The sequence below is a fragment of the Phyllobates terribilis genome, unplaced genomic scaffold (genome assembly GCF_046119375.1).
Source record: "Phyllobates terribilis strain yellow unplaced genomic scaffold, ASM4611937v1 Scaffold_3__8_contigs__length_932513732, whole genome shotgun sequence".
Taxonomy (NCBI): domain Eukaryota; kingdom Metazoa; phylum Chordata; class Amphibia; order Anura; family Dendrobatidae; genus Phyllobates; species Phyllobates terribilis.
In genome coordinates, this window is record NW_027362763.1 from 749,545,138 (window position 1) to 749,567,698 (window position 22,561).

A 22,561-nucleotide genomic window follows, 5' to 3' on the forward strand; every position below is an offset into this window, starting at 1 on the left:
ATAATGATGGTAGGGTATGAGATATATTTTTGTCTTTTGTCTTTTGTAGGTTTTGTTTCTTTTTGCTAGTGTGAACATGCTCCTATTTCTTGCATGTCTACCATCTTAGACCTCAGTTCACATTGCTTGGTTTTTTGTCTTGTTTGCATTCTGTGCAATTTAAGGGTGTGGCATCCCCTTTGTTGAGCTGACTGGTATATATGTAGCTTACCACGGGCCTGGGTGGTCTGGAGTTGGGACCCGGTCCTATTTGTCTACCCTTTTATATGCATTACTTCAACTTTGATATACAGTAAGGTTTTTAATATAGGAAGTATAGGTACCGTCCCAATTTAGGGTCACCTTGCCGCTGGTGGGACGGCTTGTATACTTTTCTTGATCAAAAATAGTTCACTAAGTACCCTATATTTATTATGCAACTTTGCTTTACATTTATATATAATGATGGTAGGGTATGAGATATATTTTTGTCTTTTGTCTTTTGTAGGTTTTGTTTCTTTTTGCTAGTGTGAACATGCTCCTATTTCTTGCATGTCTACCATCTTAGACCTCAGTTCACATTGCTTGGTTTTTTGTCTTGTTTGCATTCTGTGCAATTTAAGGGTGTGGCATCCCCTTTGTTGAGCTGACTGGTATATATGTAGCTTACCACTGGCCTGGGTGGTCTGGAGTTGGGACCCGGTCCTATTTGTCTACCCTTTTATATGCATTACTTCAACTTTGATATACAGTAAGGTTTTTAATATAGGCAGTATAGGTACCGTCCCAATTTAGGGTCACCTTGCCGCTGGTGGGACGGCTTGTATACTTTTCTTGATCAAAAATAGTTCACTAAGTACCCTATATTTATTATGCAACTTTGCTTTACATTTATATATAATGATGGTAGGGTATGAGATATATTTTTGTCTTTTGTCTTTTGTAGGTTTTGTTTCTTTTTGCTAGTGTGAACATGCTCCTATTTCTTGCATGTCTACCATCTTAGACCTCAGTTCACATTGCTTGGTTTTTTGTCTTGTTTGCATTCTGTGCAATTTAAGGGTGTGGCATCCCCTTTGTTGAGCTGACTGGTATATATGTAGCTTACCACGGGCCTGGGTGGTCTGGAGTTGGGACCCGGTCCTATTTGTCTACCCTTTTATATGCATTACTTCAACTTTGATATACAGTAAGGTTTTTAATATAGGCAGTATAGGTACCGTCCCAATTTAGGGTCACCTTGCCGCTGGTGGGACGGCTTGTATACTTTTCTTGATCAAAAATAGTTCACTAAGTACCCTATATTTATTATGCAACTTAGCTTTACATTTATATATAATGATGGTAGGGTATGAGATATATTTTTGTCTTTTGTCTTTTGTAGGTTTTGTTTCTTTTTGCTAGTGTGAACATGCTCCTATTTCTTGCATGTCTACCATCTTAGACCTCAGTTCACATTGCTTGGTTTTTTGTCTTGTTTGCATTCTGTGCAATTTAAGGGTGTGGCATCCCCTTTGTTGAGCTGACTGGTATATATGTAGCTTACCACGGGCCTGGGTGGTCTGGAGTTGGGACCCGGTCCTATTTGTCTACCCTTTTATATGCATTACTTCAACTTTGATATACAGTAAGGTTTTTAATATAGGCAGTATAGGTACCGTCCCAATTTAGGGTCACCTTGCCGCTGGTGGGACGGCTTGTATACTTTTCTTGATCAAAAATAGTTCACTAAGTACCCTATATTTATTATGCAACTTTGCTTTACATTTATATATAATGATGGTAGGGTATGAGATATATTTTTGTCTTTTGTCTTTTGTAGGTTTTGTTTCTTTTTGCTAGTGTGAACATGCTCCTATTTCTTGCATGTCTACCATCTTAGACCTCAGTTCACATTGCTTGGTTTTTTGTCTTGTTTGCATTCTGTGCAATTTAAGGGTGTGGCATCCCCTTTGTTGAGCTGACTGGTATATATGTAGCTTACCACGGGCCTGGGTGGTCTGGAGTTGGGACCCGGTCCTATTTGTCTACCCTTTTATATGCATTACTTCAACTTTGATATACAGTAAGGTTTTTAATATAGGCAGTATAGGTACCGTCCCAATTTAGGGTCACCTTGCCGCTGGTGGGACGGCTTGTATACTTTTCTTGATCAAAAATAGTTCACTAAGTACCCTATATTTATTATGCAACTTAGCTTTACATTTATATATAATGATGGTAGGGTATGAGATATATTTTTGTCTTTTGTCTTTTGTAGGTTTTGTTTCTTTTTGCTAGTGTGAACATGCTCCTATTTCTTGCATGTCTACCATCTTAGACCTCAGTTCACATTGCTTGGTTTTTTGTCTTGTTTGCATTCTGTGCAATTTAAGGGTGTGGCATCCCCTTTGTTGAGCTGACTGGTATATATGTAGCTTACCACGGGCCTGGGTGGTCTGAAGTTGGGACCCGGTCCTATTTGTCTACCCTTTTATATGCATTACTTCAACTTTGATATACAGTAAGGTTTTTAATATAGGCAGTATAGGTACCGTCCCAATTTAGGGTCACCTTGCCGCTGGTGGGACGGCTTGTATACTTTTCTTGATCAAAAATAGTTCACTAAGTACCCTATATTTATTATGCAACTTTGCTTTACATTTATATATAATGATGGTAGGGTATGAGATATATTTTTGTCTTTTGTCTTTTGTAGGTTTTGTTTCTTTTTGCTAGTGTGAACATGCTCCTATTTCTTGCATGTCTACCATCTTAGACCTCAGTTCACATTGCTTGGTTTTTTGTCTTGTTTGCATTCTGTGCAATTTAAGGGTGTGGCATCCCCTTTGTTGAGCTGACTGGTATATATGTAGCTTACCACGGGCCTGGGTGGTCTGGAGTTGGGACCCGGTCCTATTTGTCTACCCTTTTATATGCATTACTTCAACTTTGATATACAGTAAGGTTTTTAATATAGGCAGTATAGGTACCGTCCCAATTTAGGGTCACCTTGCCACTGGTGGGACGGCTTGTATACTTTTCTTGATCAAAAATAGTTCACTAAGTACCCTATATTTATTATGCAACTTTGCTTTACATTTATATATAATGATGGTAGGGTATGAGATATATTTTTGTCTTTTGTCTTTTGTAGGTTTTGTTTCTTTTTGCTAGTGTGAACATGCTCCTATTTCTTGCATGTCTACCATCTTAGACCTCAGTTCACATTGCTTGGTTTTTTGTCTTGTTTGCATTCTGTGCAATTTAAGGGTGTGGCATCCCCTTTGTTGAGCTGACTGGTATATATGTAGCTTACCACTGGCCTGGGTGGTCTGGAGTTGGGACCCGGTCCTATTTGTCTACCCTTTTATATGCATTACTTCAACTTTGATATACAGTAAGGTTTTTAATATAGGCAGTATAGGTACCATCACAATTTAGGGTCACCTTGCCGCTGGTGGGACGGCTTGTATACTTTTCTTGATCAAAAATAGTTCACTAAGTACCCTATATTTATTATGCAACTTTGCTTTACATTTATATATAATGATGGTAGGGTATGAGATATATTTTTGTCTTTTGTCTTTTGTAGGTTTTGTTTCTTTTTGCTAGTGTGAACATGCTCCTATTTCTTGCATGTCTACCATCTTAGACCTCAGTTCACATTGCTTGGTTTTTTGTCTTGTTTGCATTCTGTGCAATTTAAGGGTGTGGCATCCCCTTTGTTGAGCTGACTGGTATATATGTAGCTTACCACGGGCCTGGGTGGTCTGGAGTTGGGACCCGGTCCTATTTGTCTACCCTTTTATATGCATTACTTCAACTTTGATATACAGTAAGGTTTTTAATATAGGCAGTATAGGTACCGTCCCAATTTAGGGTCACCTTGCCGCTGGGGGGACGGCTTGTATACTTTTCTTGATCAAAAATAGTTCACTAAGTTCCCTATATTTATTATGCAACTTTGCTTTACATTTATATATAATGATGGTAGGGTATGAGATATATTTTTGTCTTTTGTCTTTTGTAGGTTTTGTTTCTTTTTGCTAGTGTGAACATGCTCCTATTTCTTGCATGTCTACCATCTTAGACCTCAGTTCACATTGCTTGGTTTTTTGTCTTGTTTGCATTCTGTGCAATTTAAGGGTGTGGCATCCCCTTTGTTGAGCTGACTGGTATATATGTAGCTTACCACGGGCCTGGGTGGTCTGGAGTTGGGACCCGGTCCTATTTGTCTACCCTTTTATATGCATTACTTCAACTTTGATATACAGTAAGGTTTTTAATATAGGCAGTTTAGGTACCGTCCCAATTTAGGGTCACCTTGCCGCTGGTGGGACGGCTTGTATACTTTTCTTGATCAAAAATAGTTCACTAAGTACCCTATATTTATTATGCAACTTTGCTTTACATTTATATATAATGATGGTAGGGTATGAGATATATTTTTGTCTTTTGTCTTTTGTAGGTTTTGTTTCTTTTTGCTAGTGTGAACATGCTCCTATTTCTTGCATGTCTACCATCTTAGACCTCAGTTCACATTGCTTGGTTTTTTGTCTTGTTTGCATTCTGTGCAATTTAAGGGTGTGGCATCCCCTTTGTTGAGCTGACTGGTATATATGTAGCTTACCACGGGCCTGGGTGGTCTGGAGTTGGGACCCGGTCCTATTTGTCTACCCTTTTATATGCATTACTTCAACTTTGATATACAGTAAGGTTTTTAATATAGGCAGTATAGGTACCGTCCCAATTTAGGGTCACCTTGCCGCTGGTGGGACGGCTTGTATACTTTTCTTGATCAAAAATAGTTCACTAAGTACCCTATATTTATTATGCAACTTTGCTTTACATTTATATATAATGATGGTAGGGTATGAGATATATTTTTGTCTTTTGTCTTTTGTAGGTTTTGTTTCTTTTTGCTAGTGTGAACATGCTCCTATTTCTTGCATGTCTACCATCTTAGACCTCAGTTCACATTGCTTGGTTTTTTGTCTTGTTTGCATTCTGTGCAATTTAAGGGTGTGGCATCCCCTTTGTTGAGCTGACTGGTATATATGTAGCTTACCACGGGCCTGGGTGGTCTGGAGTTGGGACCCGGTCCTATTTATCTACCCTTTTATATGCATTACTTCAACTTTGATATACAGTAAGGTTTTTAATATAGGCAGTATAGGTACCGTCCCAATTTAGGGTCACCTTGCCGCTGGTAGGACGGCTTGTATACTTTTCTTGATCAAAAATAGTTCACTAAGTACCCTATATTTATTATGCAACTTTGCTTTACATTTATATATAATGATGGTAGGGTATGAGATATATTTTTGTCTTTTGTCTTTTGTAGGTTTTGTTTCTTTTTGCTAGTGTGAACATGCTCCTATTTCTTGCATGTCTACCATCTTAGACCTCAGTTCACATTGCTTGGTATTTTGTCTTGTTTGCATTCTGTGCAATTTAAGGGTGTGGCATCCCCTTTGTTGAGCTGACTGGTATATATGTAGCTTACCACGGGCCTGGGTGGTCTGGAGTTGGGACCCGGTCCTATTTGTCTACCCTTTTATATGCATTACTTCAACTTTGATATACAGTAAGGTTTTTAATATAGGCAGTTTAGGTACCGTCCCAATTTAGGGTCACCTTGCCGCTGGTGGGACGGCTTGTATACTTTTCTTGATCAAAAATAGTTCACTAAGTACCCTATATTTATTATGCAACTTTGCTTTACATTTATATATAATGATGGTAGGGTATGAGATATATTTTTGTCTTTTGTCTTTTGTAGGTTTTGTTTCTTTTTGCTAGTGTGAACATGCTCCTATTTCTTGCATGTCTACCATCTTAGACCTCAGTTCACATTGCTTGGTTTTTTGTTTTGTTTGCATTCTGTGCAATTTAAGGGTGTGGCATCCCCTTTGTTGAGCTGACTGGTATATATGTAGCTTACCACGGGCCTGGGTGGTCTGGAGTTGGGACCAGGTCCTATTTGTCTACCCTTTTATATGCATTACTTCAACTTTGATATACAGTAAGGTTTTTAATATAGGCAGTATAGGTACCGTCCCAATTTAGGGTCACCTTGCCGCTGGTGGGACGGCTTGTATACTTTTCTTGATCAAAAATAGTTCACTAAGTACCCTATATTTATTATGCAACTTTGCTTTACATTTATATATAATGATGGTAGGGTATGAGATATATTTTTTTCTTTTGTCTTTTGTAGGTTTTGTTTCTTTTTGCTAGTGTGAACATGCTCCTATTTCTTGCATGTCTACCATCTTAGACCTCAGTTCACATTGCTTGGTTTTTTGTCTTGTTTGCATTCTGTGCAATTTATCGGTGTGGCATCCCCTTTGTTGAGCTGACTGGTATATATGTAGCTTACCACGGGCCTGGGTGGTCTGGAGTTGGGACCCGGTCCTATTTGTCTACCCTTTTATATGCATTACTTCAACTTTGATATACAGTAAGGTTTTTAATATAGGAAGTATAGGTACCGTCCCAATTTAGGGTCACCTTGCCGCTGGTGGGACGGCTTGTATACTTTTCTTGATCAAAAATAGTTCACTAAGTACCCTATATTTATTATGCAACTTTGCTTTACATTTATATATAATGATGGTAGGGTATGAGATATATTTTTGTCTTTTGTCTTTTGTAGGTTTTGTTTCTTTTTGCTAGTGTGAACATGCTCCTATTTCTTGCATGTCTACCATCTTAGACCTCAGTTCACATTGCTTGGTTTTTTGTCTTGTTTGCATTCTGTGCAATTTAAGGGTGTGGCATCCCCTTTGTTGAGCTGACTGGTATATATGTAGCTTACCACGGGCCTGGGTGGTCTGGAGTTGGGACCCGGTCCTATTTGTCTACCCTTTTATATGCATTACTTCAACTTTGATATACAGTAATGTTTTTAATATAGGCAGTATAAGTACCGTCCCAATTTAGGGTCACCTTGCCGCTGGTGGGACGGCTTGTATACTTTTCTTGATCAAAAATAGTTCACTAAGTACCCTATATTTATTATGCAACTTTGCTTTACATTTATATATAATGATGGTAGGGTATGAGATATATTTTTGTCTTTTGTCTTTTGTAGGTTTTGTTTCTTTTTGCTAGTGTGAACATGCTCCTATTTCTTGCATGTCTACCATCTTAGACCTCAGTTCACATTGCTTGGTTTTTTGTCTTGTTTGCATTCTGTGCAATTTAAGGGTGTGGCATCCCCTTTGTTGAGCTGACTGGTATATATGTAGCTTACCACGGGCCTGGGTGGTCTGGAGTTGGGACCCGGTCCTATTTGTCTACCCTTTTATATGCATTACTTCAACTTTGATATACAGTAAGGTTTTTAATATAGGAAGTATAGGTACCGTCCCAATTTAGGGTCACCTTGCCGCTGGTGGGACGGCTTGTATACTTTTCTTGATCAAAAATAGTTCACTAAGTACCCTATATTTATTATGCAACTTTGCTTTACATTTATATATAATGATGGTAGGGTATGAGATATATTTTTGTCTTTTGTCTTTTGTAGGTTTTGTTTCTTTTTGCTAGTGTGAACATGCTCCTATTTCTTGCATGTCTACCATCTTAGACCTCAGTTCACATTGCTTGGTTTTTTGTCTTGTTTGCATTCTGTGCAATTTAAGGGTGTGGCATCCCCTTTGTTGAGCTGACTGGTATATATGTAGCTTACCACTGGCCTGGGTGGTCTGGAGTTGGGACCCGGTCCTATTTGTCTACCCTTTTATATGCATTACTTCAACTTTGATATACAGTAAGGTTTTTAATATAGGCAGTATAGGTACCGTCCCAATTTAGGGTCACCTTGCCGCTGGTGGGACGGCTTGTATACTTTTCTTGATCAAAAATAGTTCACTAAGTACCCTATATTTATTATGCAACTTTGCTTTACATTTATATATAATGATGGTAGGGTATGAGATATATTTTTGTCTTTTGTCTTTTGTAGGTTTTGTTTCTTTTTGCTAGTGTGAACATGCTCCTATTTCTTGCATGTCTACCATCTTAGACCTCAGTTCACATTGCTTGGTTTTTTGTCTTGTTTGCATTCTGTGCAATTTAAGGGTGTGGCATCCCCTTTGTTGAGCTGACTGGTATATATGTAGCTTACCACGGGCCTGGGTGGTCTGGAGTTGGGACCCGGTCCTATTTGTCTACCCTTTTATATGCATTACTTCAACTTTGATATACAGTAAGGTTTTTAATATAGGCAGTATAGGTACCGTCCCAATTTAGGGTCACCTTGCCGCTGGTGGGACGGCTTGTATACTTTTCTTGATCAAAAATAGTTCACTAAGTACCCTATATTTATTATGCAACTTAGCTTTACATTTATATATAATGATGGTAGGGTATGAGATATATTTTTGTCTTTTGTCTTTTGTAGGTTTTGTTTCTTTTTGCTAGTGTGAACATGCTCCTATTTCTTGCATGTCTACCATCTTAGACCTCAGTTCACATTGCTTGGTTTTTTGTCTTGTTTGCATTCTGTGCAATTTAAGGGTGTGGCATCCCCTTTGTTGAGCTGACTGGTATATATGTAGCTTACCACGGGCCTGGGTGGTCTGGAGTTGGGACCCGGTCCTATTTGTCTACCCTTTTATATGCATTACTTCAACTTTGATATACAGTAAGGTTTTTAATATAGGCAGTATAGGTACCGTCCCAATTTAGGGTCACCTTGCCGCTGGTGGGACGGCTTGTATACTTTTCTTGATCAAAAATAGTTCACTAAGTACCCTATATTTATTATGCAACTTTGCTTTACATTTATATATAATGATGGTAGGGTATGAGATATATTTTTGTCTTTTGTCTTTTGTAGGTTTTGTTTCTTTTTGCTAGTGTGAACATGCTCCTATTTCTTGCATGTCTACCATCTTAGACCTCAGTTCACATTGCTTGGTTTTTTGTCTTGTTTGCATTCTGTGCAATTTAAGGGTGTGGCATCCCCTTTGTTGAGCTGACTGGTATATATGTAGCTTACCACGGGCCTGGGTGGTCTGGAGTTGGGACCCGGTCCTATTTGTCTACCCTTTTATATGCATTACTTCAACTTTGATATACAGTAAGGTTTTTAATATAGGCAGTATAGGTACCGTCCCAATTTAGGGTCACCTTGCCGCTGGTGGGACGGCTTGTATACTTTTCTTGATCAAAAATAGTTCACTAAGTACCCTATATTTATTATGCAACTTAGCTTTACATTTATATATAATGATGGTAGGGTATGAGATATATTTTTGTCTTTTGTCTTTTGTAGGTTTTGTTTCTTTTTGCTAGTGTGAACATGCTCCTATTTCTTGCATGTCTACCATCTTAGACCTCAGTTCACATTGCTTGGTTTTTTGTCTTGTTTGCATTCTGTGCAATTTAAGGGTGTGGCATCCCCTTTGTTGAGCTGACTGGTATATATGTAGCTTACCACGGGCCTGGGTGGTCTGAAGTTGGGACCCGGTCCTATTTGTCTACCCTTTTATATGCATTACTTCAACTTTGATATACAGTAAGGTTTTTAATATAGGCAGTATAGGTACCGTCCCAATTTAGGGTCACCTTGCCGCTGGTGGGACGGCTTGTATACTTTTCTTGATCAAAAATAGTTCACTAAGTACCCTATATTTATTATGCAACTTTGCTTTACATTTATATATAATGATGGTAGGGTATGAGATATATTTTTGTCTTTTGTCTTTTGTAGGTTTTGTTTCTTTTTGCTAGTGTGAACATGCTCCTATTTCTTGCATGTCTACCATCTTAGACCTCAGTTCACATTGCTTGGTTTTTTGTCTTGTTTGCATTCTGTGCAATTTAAGGGTGTGGCATCCCCTTTGTTGAGCTGACTGGTATATATGTAGCTTACCACGGGCCTGGGTGGTCTGGAGTTGGGACCCGGTCCTATTTGTCTACCCTTTTATATGCATTACTTCAACTTTGATATACAGTAAGGTTTTTAATATAGGCAGTATAGGTACCGTCCCAATTTAGGGTCACCTTGCCACTGGTGGGACGGCTTGTATACTTTTCTTGATCAAAAATAGTTCACTAAGTACCCTATATTTATTATGCAACTTTGCTTTACATTTATATATAATGATGGTAGGGTATGAGATATATTTTTGTCTTTTGTCTTTTGTAGGTTTTGTTTCTTTTTGCTAGTGTGAACATGCTCCTATTTCTTGCATGTCTACCATCTTAGACCTCAGTTCACATTGCTTGGTTTTTTGTCTTGTTTGCATTCTGTGCAATTTAAGGGTGTGGCATCCCCTTTGTTGAGCTGACTGGTATATATGTAGCTTACCACTGGCCTGGGTGGTCTGGAGTTGGGACCCGGTCCTATTTGTCTACCCTTTTATATGCATTACTTCAACTTTGATATACAGTAAGGTTTTTAATATAGGCAGTATAGGTACCATCACAATTTAGGGTCACCTTGCCGCTGGTGGGACGGCTTGTATACTTTTCTTGATCAAAAATAGTTCACTAAGTACCCTATATTTATTATGCAACTTTGCTTTACATTTATATATAATGATGGTAGGGTATGAGATATATTTTTGTCTTTTGTCTTTTGTAGGTTTTGTTTCTTTTTGCTAGTGTGAACATGCTCCTATTTCTTGCATGTCTACCATCTTAGACCTCAGTTCACATTGCTTGGTTTTTTGTCTTGTTTGCATTCTGTGCAATTTAAGGGTGTGGCATCCCCTTTGTTGAGCTGACTGGTATATATGTAGCTTACCACGGGCCTGGGTGGTCTGGAGTTGGGACCCGGTCCTATTTGTCTACCCTTTTATATGCATTACTTCAACTTTGATATACAGTAAGGTTTTTAATATAGGCAGTATAGGTACCGTCCCAATTTAGGGTCACCTTGCCGCTGGTTGGACGGCTTGTATACTTTTCTTGATCAAAAATAGTTCACTAAGTACCCTATATTTATTATGCAACTTTGCTTTACATTTATATATAATGATGGTAGGGTATGAGATATATTTTTGTCTTTTGTCTTTTGTAGGTTTTGTTTCTTTTTGCTAGTGTGAACATGCTCCTATTTCTTGCATGTCTACCATCTTAGACCTCAGTTCACATTGCTTGGTTTTTTGTCTTGTTTGCATTCTGTGCAATTTAAGGGTGTGGCATCCCCTTTGTTGAGCTGACTGGTATATATGTAGCTTACCACGGGCCTGGGTGGTCTGGAGTTGGGACCCGGTCCTATTTGTCTACCCTTTTATATGCATTACTTCAACTTTGATATACAGTAAGGTTTTTAATATAGGCAGTATAGGTACCGTCCCAATTTAGGGTCACCTTGCCGCTGGGGGGACGGCTTGTATACTTTTCTTGATCAAAAATAGTTCACTAAGTACCCTATATTTATTATGCAACTTTGCTTTACATTTATATATAATGATGGTAGGGTATGAGATATATTTTTGTCTTTTGTCTTTTGTAGGTTTTGTTTCTTTTTGCTAGTGTGAACATGCTCCTATTTCTTGCATGTCTACCATCTTAGACCTCAGTTCACATTGCTTGGTTTTTTGTCTTGTTTGCATTCTGTGCAATTTAAGGGTGTGGCATCCCCTTTGTTGAGCTGACTGGTATATATGTAGCTTACCACGGGCCTGGGTGGTCTGGAGTTGGGACCCGGTCCTATTTGTCTACCCTTTTATATGCATTACTTCAACTTTGATATACAGTAAGGTTTTTAATATAGGCAGTTTAGGTACCGTCCCAATTTCGGGTCACCTTGCCGCTGGTGGGACGGCTTGTATACTTTTCTTGATCAAAAATAGTTCACTAAGTACCCTATATTTATTATGCAACTTTGCTTTACATTTATATATAATGATGGTAGGGTATGAGATATATTTTTGTCTTTTGTCTTTTGTAGGTTTTGTTTCTTTTTGCTAGTGTGAACATGCTCCTATTTCTTGCATGTCTACCATCTTAGACCTCAGTTCACATTGCTTGGTTTTTTGTCTTGTTTGCATTCTGTGCAATTTAAGGGTGTGGCATCCCCTTTGTTGAGCTGACTGGTATATATGTAGCTTACCACGGGCCTGGGTGGTCTGGAGTTGGGACCCGGTCCTATTTGTCTACCCTTTTATATGCATTACTTCAACTTTGATATACAGTAAGGTTTTTAATATAGGCAGTATAGGTACCGTCCCAATTTAGGGTCACCTTGCCGCTGGTGGGACGGCTTGTATACTTTTCTTGATCAAAAATAGTTCACTAAGTACCCTATATTTATTATGCAACTTTGCTTTACATTTATATATAATGATGGTAGGGTATGAGATATATTTTTGTCTTTTGTCTTTTGTAGGTTTTGTTTCTTTTTGCTAGTGTGAACATGCTCCTATTTCTTGCATGTCTACCATCTTAGACCTCAGTTCACATTGCTTGGTTTTTTGTCTTGTTTGCATTCTGTGCAATTTAAGGGTGTGGCATCCCCTTTGTTGAGCTGACTGGTATATATGTAGCTTACCACGGGCCTGGGTGGTCTGGAGTTGGGACCCGGTCCTATTTATCTACCCTTTTATATGCATTACTTCAACTTTGATATACAGTAAGGTTTTTAATATAGGCAGTATAGGTACCGTCCCAATTTAGGGTCACCTTGCCGCTGGTAGGACGGCTTGTATACTTTTCTTGATCAAAAATAGTTCACTAAGTACCCTATATTTATTATGCAACTTTGCTTTACATTTATATATAATGATGGTAGGGTATGAGATATATTTTTGTCTTTTGTCTTTTGTAGGTTTTGTTTCTTTTTGCTAGTGTGAACATGCTCCTATTTCTTGCATGTCTACCATCTTAGACCTCAGTTCACATTGCTTGGTATTTTGTCTTGTTTGCATTCTGTGCAATTTAAGGGTGTGGCATCCCCTTTGTTGAGCTGACTGGTATATATGTAGCTTACCACGGGCCTGGGTGGTCTGGAGTTGGGACCCGGTCCTATTTGTCTACCCTTTTATATGCATTACTTCAACTTTGATATACAGTAAGGTTTTTAATATAGGCAGTTTATGTACCGTCCCAATTTAGGGTCACCTTGCCGCTGGTGGGACGGCTTGTATACTTTTCTTGATCAAAAATAGTTCACTAAGTACCCTATATTTATTATGCAACTTTGCTTTACATTTATATATAATGATGGTAGGGTATGAGATATATTTTTGTCTTTTGTCTTTTGTAGGTTTTGTTTCTTTTTGCTAGTGTGAACATGCTCCTATTTCTTGCATGTCTACCATCTTAGACCTCAGTTCACATTGCTTGGTTTTTTGTCTTGTTTGCATTCTGTGCAATTTAAGGGTGTGGCATCCCCTTTGTTGAGCTGACTGGTATATATGTAGCTTACCACGGGCCTGGGTGGTCTGGAGTTGGGACCAGGTCCTATTTGTCTACCCTTTTATATGCATTACTTCAACTTTGATATACAGTAAGGTTTTTAATATAGGCAGTATAGGTACCGTCCCAATTTAGGGTCACCTTGCCGCTGGTGGGACGGCTTGTATACTTTTCTTGATCAAAAATAGTTCACTAAGTACCCTATATTTATTATGCAACTTTGCTTTACATTTATATATAATGATGGTAGGGTATGAGATATATTTTTTTCTTTTGTCTTTTGTAGGTTTTGTTTTTTTTTGCTAGTGTGAACATGCTCCTATTTCTTGCATGTCTACCATCTTAGACCTCAGTTCACATTGCTTGGTTTTTTGTCTTGTTTGCATTCTGTGCAATTTATCGGTGTGGCATCCCCTTTGTTGAGCTGACTGGTATATATGTAGCTTACCACGGGCCTGGGTGGTCTGGAGTTGGGACCCGGTCCTATTTGTCTACCCTTTTATATGCATTACTTCAACTTTGATATACAGTAAGGTTTTTAATATAGGCAGTATAGGTACCGTCCCAATTTAGGGTCACCTTGCCGCTGGTGGGACAGCTTGTATACTTTTCTTGATCAAAAATAGTTCACTAAGTACCCTATATTTATTATGCAACTTTGCTTTACATTTATATATAATGATGGTAGGGTATGAGATATATTTTTGTCTTTTGTCTTTTGTAGGTTTTGTTTCTTTTTGCTAGTGTGAACATGCTCCTATTTCTTGCATGTCTACCATCTTAGACCTCAGTTCACATTGCTTGGTTTTTTGTCTTGTTTGCATTCTGTGCAATTTAAGGGTGTGGCATCCCCTTTGTTGAGCTGACTGGTATATATGTAGCTTACCACGGGCCTGGGTGGTCTGGAGTTGGGACCCGGTCCTATTTGTCTACCCTTTTATATGCATTACTTCAACTTTGATATACAGTAAGGTTTTTAATATAGGCAGTATAGGTACCGTCCCAATTTAGGGTCACCTTGCCGCTGGTGGGACGGCTTGTATACTTTTCTTGATCAAAAATAGTTCACTAAGTACCCTATATTTATTATGCAACTTTGCTTTACATTTATATATAATGATGGTAGGGTATGAGATATATTTTTGTCTTTTGTCTTTTGTAGGTTTTGTTTCTTTTTGCTAGTGTGAACATGCTCCTATTTCTTGCATGTCTACCATCTTAGACCTCAGTTCACATTGCTTGGTTTTTTGTCTTGTTTGCATTCTGTGCAATTTAAGGGTGTGGCATCCCCTTTGTTGAGCTGACTGGTATATATGTAGCTTACCACGGGCCTGGGTGGTCTGGAGTTGGGACCCGGTCCTATTTGTCTACCCTTTTATATGCATTACTTCAACTTTGATATACAGTAAGGTTTTTAATATAGGCAGTATAGGTACCGTCCCAATTTAGGGTCACCTTGCCGCTGGTGGGACGGCTTGTATACTTTTCTTGATCAAAAATAGTTCACTAAGTACCCTATATTTATTATGCAACTTTGCTTTACATTTATATATAATGATGGTAGGGTATGAGATATATTTTTGTCTTTTGTCTTTTGTAGGTTTTGTTTCTTTTTGTTAGTGTGAACATGCTCCTATTTCTTGCATGTCTACCATCTTAGACCTCAGTTCACATTGCTTGGTTTTTTGTCTTGTTTGCATTCTGTGCAATTTAAGGGTGTGGCATCCCCTTTGTTGAGCTGACTGGTATATATGTAGCTTACCACGGGCCTGGGTGGTCTGGAGTTGGGACCCGGTCCTATTTGTCTACCCTTTTATATGCATTACTTCAACTTTGATATACAGTAAGGTTTTTAATATAGGCAGTTTAGGTACCGTCCCAATTTAGGGTCACCTTGCCGCTGGTGGGACGGCTTGTATACTTTTCTTGATCAAAAATAGTTCACTAAGTACCCTATATTTATTATGCAACTTTGCTTTACATTTATATATAATGATGGTAGGGTATGAGATATATTTTTGTCTTTTGTCTTTTGTAGGTTTTGTTTCTTTTTGCTAGTGTGAACATGCTCCTATTTCTTGCATGTCTACCATCTTAGACCTCAGTTCACATTGCTTGGTTTTTTGTCTTGTTTGCATTCTGTGCAATTTAAGGGTGTGGCATCCCCTTTGTTGAGCTGACTGGTATATATGTAGCTTACCACGGGCCTGGGTGGTCTGGAGTTGGGACCCGGTCCTATTTGTCTACCCTTTTATATGCATTACTTCAACTTTGATATACAGTAAGGTTTTTAATATAGGCAGTATAGGTACCGTCCCAATTTAGGGTCACCTTGCCGCTGGTGGGACGGCTTATATACTTTTCTTGATCAAAAATAGTTCACTAAGTACCCTATATTTATTATGCAACTTTGCTTTACATTTATATATAATGATGGTAGGGTATGAGATATATTTTTGTCTTTTGTCTTTTGTAGGTTTTGTTTCTTTTTGCTAGTGTGAACATGCTCCTATTTCTTGCATGTCTACCATCTTAGACCTCAGTTCACATTGCTTGGTTTTTTGTCTTGTTTGCATTCTGTGCAATTTAAGGGTGTGGCATCCCCTTTGTTGAGCTGACTGGTATATATGTAGCTTACCACGGGCCTGGGTGGTCTGGAGTTGGGACCTGGTCCTATTTGTCTACCCTTTTATATGCATTACTTCAACTTTGATATACAGTAAGGTTTTTAATATAGGCAGTATAGGTACCATCCCAATTTAGGGTCACCTTGCTGCTGGTGGGACGGCTTGTATACTTTTCTTGATCAAAAATAGTTCACTAAGTACCCTATATTTATTATGCAACTTTGCTTTACATTTATATATAATGATGGTAGGGTATGAGATATATTTTTGTCTTTTGTCTTTTGTAGGTTTTGTTTCTTTTTGCTAGTGTGAACATGCTCCTATTTCTTGCATGTCTACCATCTTAGACCTCAGTTCACATTGCTTGGTTTTTTGTCTTGTTTGCATTCTGTGCAATTTAAGGGTGTGGCATCCCCTTTGTTGAGCTGACTGGTATATATGTAGCTTACCACGGGCCTGGGTGGTCTGGAGTTGGGACCCGGTCCTATTTGTCTACCCCTTTATATGCATTACTTCAACTTTGATATACAGTAAGGTTTTTAATATAGGCAGTTTAGGTACCGTCCCAATTTAGGGTCACCTTGCCGCTGGTGGGACGGCTTTTATACTTTTCTTGATCAAAAATAGTTCACTAAGTACCCTATATTTATTATGCAACTTTGCTTTACATTTATATATAATGATGGTAGGGTATGAGATATATTTTTGTCTTTTGTCTTTTGTAGGTTTTGTTTCTTTTTGCTAGTGTGAACATGCTCCTATTTCTTGCATGTCTACCATCTTAGACCTCAGTTCACATTGCTTGGTTTTTTGTCTTGTTTGCATTCTGTGCAATTTAAGGGTGTGGCATCCCCTTTGTTGAGCTGACTGGTATATATGTAGCTTACCACGGGCCTGGGTGGTCTGGAGTTGGGACCAGGTCCTATTTGTCTACCCTTTTATATGCATTACTTCAACTTTGATATACAATAAGGTTTTTAATATAGGCAGTATAGGTACCGTCCCAATTTAGGGTCACCTTGCCGCTGGTGGGACGGCTTGTATACTTTTCTTGATCAAAAATAGTTCACTAAGTACCCTATATTTATTATGCAACTTTGCTTTACATTTATATATAATGATGGTAGGGTATGAGATATATTTTTGTCTTTTGTCTTTTGTAGGTTTTGTTTCTTTTTGCTAGTGTGAACATGCTCCTATTTCTTGCATGTCTACCATCTTAGACCTCAGTTCACATTGCTTGGTTTTTTGTCTTGTTTGCATTCTGTGCAATTTAAGGGTGTGGCATCCCCTTTGTTGAGCTGACTGGTATATATGTAGCTTACCACGGGCCTGGGTGGTCTGGAGTTGGGACCCGGTCCTATTTGTCTACCCTTTTATATGCATTACTTCAACTTTGATATACAGTAAGGTTTTTAATATAGGCAGTATAGGTACCATCCCAATTTAGGGTCACCTTGCTGCTGGTGGGACGGCTTGTATACTTTTCTTGATCAAAAATAGTTCACTAAGTACCCTATATTTATTATGCAACTTTGCTTTACATTTATATATAATGATGGTAGGGTATGAGATATATTTTTGTCTTTTGTCTTTTGTAGGTTTTGTTTCTTTTTGCTAGTGTGAACATGCTCCTATTTCTTGCATGTCTACCATCTTAGACCTCAGTTCACATTGCTTGGTTTTTTGTCTTGTTTGCATTCTGTGCAATTTAAGGGTGTGGCATCCCCTTTGTTGAGCTGACTGGTATATATGTAGCTTACCACGGGCCTGGGTGGTCTGGAGTTGGGACCCGGTCCTATTTGTCTACCCTTTTATATGCATTACTTCAACTTTGATATACAGTAAGGTTTTTAATATAGGCAGTATAGGTACCGTCCCAATTTAGGGTCACCTTGCCGCTGGTGGGACGGCTTGTATACTTTTCTTGATCAAAAATAGTTCACTAAGTACCCTATATTTATTATGCAACTTTGCTTTACATTTATATATAATGATGGTAGGGTATGAGATATATTTTTGTCTTTTGTCTTTTGTAGGTTTTGTTTCTTTTTGCTAGTGTGAACATGCTCCTATTTCTTGCATGTCTACCATCTTAGACCTCAGTTCACATTGCTTGGTTTTTTGTCTTGTTTGCATTCTGTGCAATTTAAGGGTGTGGCATCCCCTTTGTTGAGCTGACTGGTATATATGTAGCTTACCACGGGCCTGGGTGGTCTGGAGTTGGGACCCGGTCCTATTTGTCTACCCTTTTATATGCATTACTTCAACTTTGATATACAGTAAGGTTTTTAATATAGGCAGTATAGGTACCATCCCAATTTAGGGTCACCTTGCTGCTGGTGGGACGGCTTGTATACTTTTCTTGATCAAAAATAGTTCACTAAGTACCCTATATTTATTATGCAACTTTGCTTTACATTTATATATAATGATGGTAGGGTATGAGATATATTTTTGTCTTTTGTCTTTTGTAGGTTTTGTTTCTTTTTGCTAGTGTGAACATGCTCCTATTTCTTGCATGTCTACCATCTTAGACCTCAGTTCACATTGCTTGGTTTTTTGTCTTGTTTGCATTCTGTGCAATTTAAGGGTGTGGCATCCCCTTTGTTGAGCTGACTGGTATATATGTAGCTTACCACGGGCCTGGGTGGTCTGGAGTTGGGACCCGGTCCTATTTGTCTACCCTTTTATATGCATTACTTCAACTTTGATATACAGTAAGGTTTTTAATATAGGCAGTATAGGTACCGTCCCAATTTAGGGTCACCTTGCCGCTGGTGGGACGGCTTGTATACTTTTCTTGATCAAAAATAGTTCACTAAGTACCCTATATTTATTATGCAACTTTGCTTTACATTTATATATAATGATGGTAGGGTATGAGATATATTTTTGTCTTTTGTCTTTTGTAGGTTTTGTTTCTTTTTGCTAGTGTGAACATGCTCCTATTTCTTGCATGTCTACCATCTTAGACCTCAGTTCACATTGCTTGTTTTTTTGTCTTGTTTGCATTCTGTGCAATTTAAGGGTGTGGCATCCCCTTTGTTGAGCTGACTGGTATATATGTAGCTTACCACGGGCCTGGGTGGTCTGGAGTTGGGACCCGGTCCTATTTGTCTACCCTTTTATATGCATTACTTCAACTTTGATATACAGTAAGGTTTTTAATATAGGCAGTATAGGTACCGTCCCAATTTAGGGTCACCTTGCCGCTGGTGGGACGGCTTGTATACTTTTCTTGATCAAAAATAGTTCACTAAGTACCCTATATTTATTATGCAACTTTGCTTTACATTTATATATAATGATGGTAGGGTATGAGATATATTTTTGTCTTCTGTCTTTTGTAGGTTTTGCCTTAAAAGGAGCAGCTAACATCGTTTTAGTGATTGATCCATTAACTCAGGTGTGGGTGTTAATGAGGACAGGGCTGGCGATCAATCAGTCATGATTAAGTAAGAATGACATCACTGGACACTTTAAAAGGAGGCTGGTTCTTGGTATCATTGTTTCTCTTCAGTTAACCATGGTTATCTCTAAAGAAACACGTGCAACCATCATTGCACTGCACAAAAATGGCCTAACAGGGAAGAGTATCGCAGCTACAAAGATTGCACCTCAGTCAACAATCTATCGCATCATCAAGAACTTCAAGGAGAGAGCTTCCATTGTTGTCAAAAAGGCTCCAGGGCGCCCAAGAAAGACCAGCAAGCGCCAGGACCGTATCTTAAAACTGTTTCAGCTGCGGGATCGGACTACCAGCAGTGCCGAGCTTGCTCAGGAATGGCAGCAGGCTGGTGTGAGTGCTTCTGCACGCACTGTGAGGCGGAGACTCTTTGAGCAAGGGCTGGTTTCAAGGAGGGCAGCAAAGAAGCCACTTCTCTCCAGAAAAAACATCAGGGACCGACTGATATTCTGCAAAAGGTACAGGGAGTGGACGAATGAGGACTGGGGCAAAGTCATTTTCTCTGATGAATCCCCTTTTCGATTGTTTGGGACATCTGGAAAACAGCTTATTCGGAGAAGAAGAGGTGAGCTCTACCACCAGTCTTGTCTCATGCCAACTGTAAAGCATCCTGAAACCATTCATGTGTGGGGTTGCTTCTCAGCCAAGGGAATTGGCTCACTCACAGTCTTGCCTAAAAACACAGCCATGAATAAAGAATGGTACCAGAATGTCCTCCAAGAGCAACTTCTCCCAACTGTCCAAGAGCAGTTTGGTGCCCAACAATGCCTTTTCCAGCATGATGGAGCACCTTGCCATAAAGCAAAGGTGATAACTAAATGGCTCATGGAACAAAACATAGAGATTTTTGGTCCATGGCCTGGAAACTCCCCAGATCTTAATCCCATTGAGAACTTGTGGTCAATCATCAAGAGACGGGTGGACAAACAAAAGCCAACAAATTCTGGCAAAATGTAAGCATTGATTATGCAAGAATGGACTGCTATAAGTCAGGATTTGGTCCAAAAGTTGATTGAGAGCATGCCAGGGAGAATTACAGAGGTCTTGAAGAAGTAGGGGCAACACTGCAAATATTGACTTGCTGCATTAACTCATTCTAACTGTCAATATAACCTATTGGTACTCATAATATGATTGCAATTATATTTCTGTGTGTGATATAAACATCAGACAAACACTAATAAAAACCAGAGGCCAGCAGATCATGTGAAAATATAATTTTGGTGTCATTCTCAAAACTTTTGGCCATAACTGTACAACCCAGACTATTGACATTAATATTCATCAAAGTGCACCAACGATTCTCATTTGCGCGCCAACATCAGTGGCAACTGGGCCCCAACGTTTTGACTGAGTTAATACAAAAAGGGAAAACCTGCTATGTTATATTTGCAGGGTCAGAGTAGAAGTAGATTGTGATGTGTATATGACTTTTAAAGAGCACTGTTACTTGTATTGTATATTATTCCTTTAAACCCACCTCAATTCTGCTGCATAGCAATAAACCTGTTAATCGGTTTTACTCCTGTTCCCTGTGAGTGTGTACTGAGCTGTGGCAGGGGCTTCCCGAATCAGCACCTGGCAGAAGATAACAGTCCTTCTGCAGTCCTAGAGAGAGAGCTCCAATCAAGATTCGGGTGGAGGCACTGCGCCCTAGAGAGGTGAGACCCCCCATAACACCCAGTGTACCGTGGTAGCCCTAAAGGGGTGTTACATAAGCCAGCTCCAAAATCCCTGACACTCTTTATGATGTATATATATCCAGACGAAGCCGGAAGGTGAAACGCGCGTCGAGGCTGCACGTGGGTTTCCTTCTCCACCGGAGCATCATGACTCAAGGTAATACCGGCAATCTATCATATTGGCTGGTTCTGCATTTCTAACATGGAGGGGCTTTATTTGGCTATACACATTCGGCTATGCATCATGCTTTCATATATGTTATTTGTATCATGTTCATTTCTGACATGAGTTATTAGCCGTATGATCATAACGTACTTTGATTTATGCCCCACACTTAGACCTTTACGCTCTGTATCCGGTGACAGGAACTAATTTGGTCTTTTTGATCTTTTGGGTACATTACAGATTTCATTTCCCCACATCTTACCATTTTTTAACAGTCTTTTCTTTTTTTCCAGACCTGTTTTTGACACTGTCTTTTTCTGATTTTGTTATTATGTATTATTAAAAATAAAATGTATCACTTTTGCATAAACTGACTCCACAGTTTATTTAATTCCCTGCTCTTTGAGTCACATTGCTGTTCATACTAGAGATTTGGGAATAATAGCTTCTCTTTTGGTATACTCATTGATTTGGGTTGTGGTCACCTTGAGTGACACTTTTAATAGGTTTATATGAAGAAATACATATATTAAATATTGTGCCTCCGCAAAAAGCAATATGTCAGATTAATAGCTATGTATGTACAGTGGCTTGTGAAAGTATTCACCCCTTTTGGCATTTTACCTATTTTACATTACAACCTGTGTTTAAATAGTTTTGTAATCCGATTTGTGTGTGATACATAAGCACTAAATACTCTAAGTTGGTGAAGTGAAAAAAATATAGGCATAAATTACATTTATGGGATCAAATAACCTAAAATTGGCATGTTCATATGTATTCACCCCTTTTGCTATGAAGCCTCTAAAGATTTCTGGTACAAGCAATTACTTTCATAAGTCAAATGCTTAGTGACAGGATGTCCACCTGTGTGTAATCTCAGTGTCACATTGTCTGTCAGTATATACACACCTTTTTTGAAGGGCAACAGAGGCTGCAACACCATTAAGCAAGAGGCACCACTAAACAAACACCACCATGAAGACTAAGGAGATCAGGGACAAGTTGTTGAGAAATACAAGTCAGAGTTAGGTTATAATAAAATATCCTAATCTCCGATGATCCCCAGAGAAATCCATTATCATCATATGGAAAGAATAAAGTACCTCAACAAACCTGTCAATAGAGGGCCGCCCACCAAAACTCCCAGCCCAGGCAAGGAGGGCATTAATCAGAGAGGCAACACAGAGACCAAAGGTAACCCTGAAGGAACTGCCGAGTTCATAAGAAGAAACTGGAGTATCTGTTCATATGACCACAATAAGCCGTACACTCC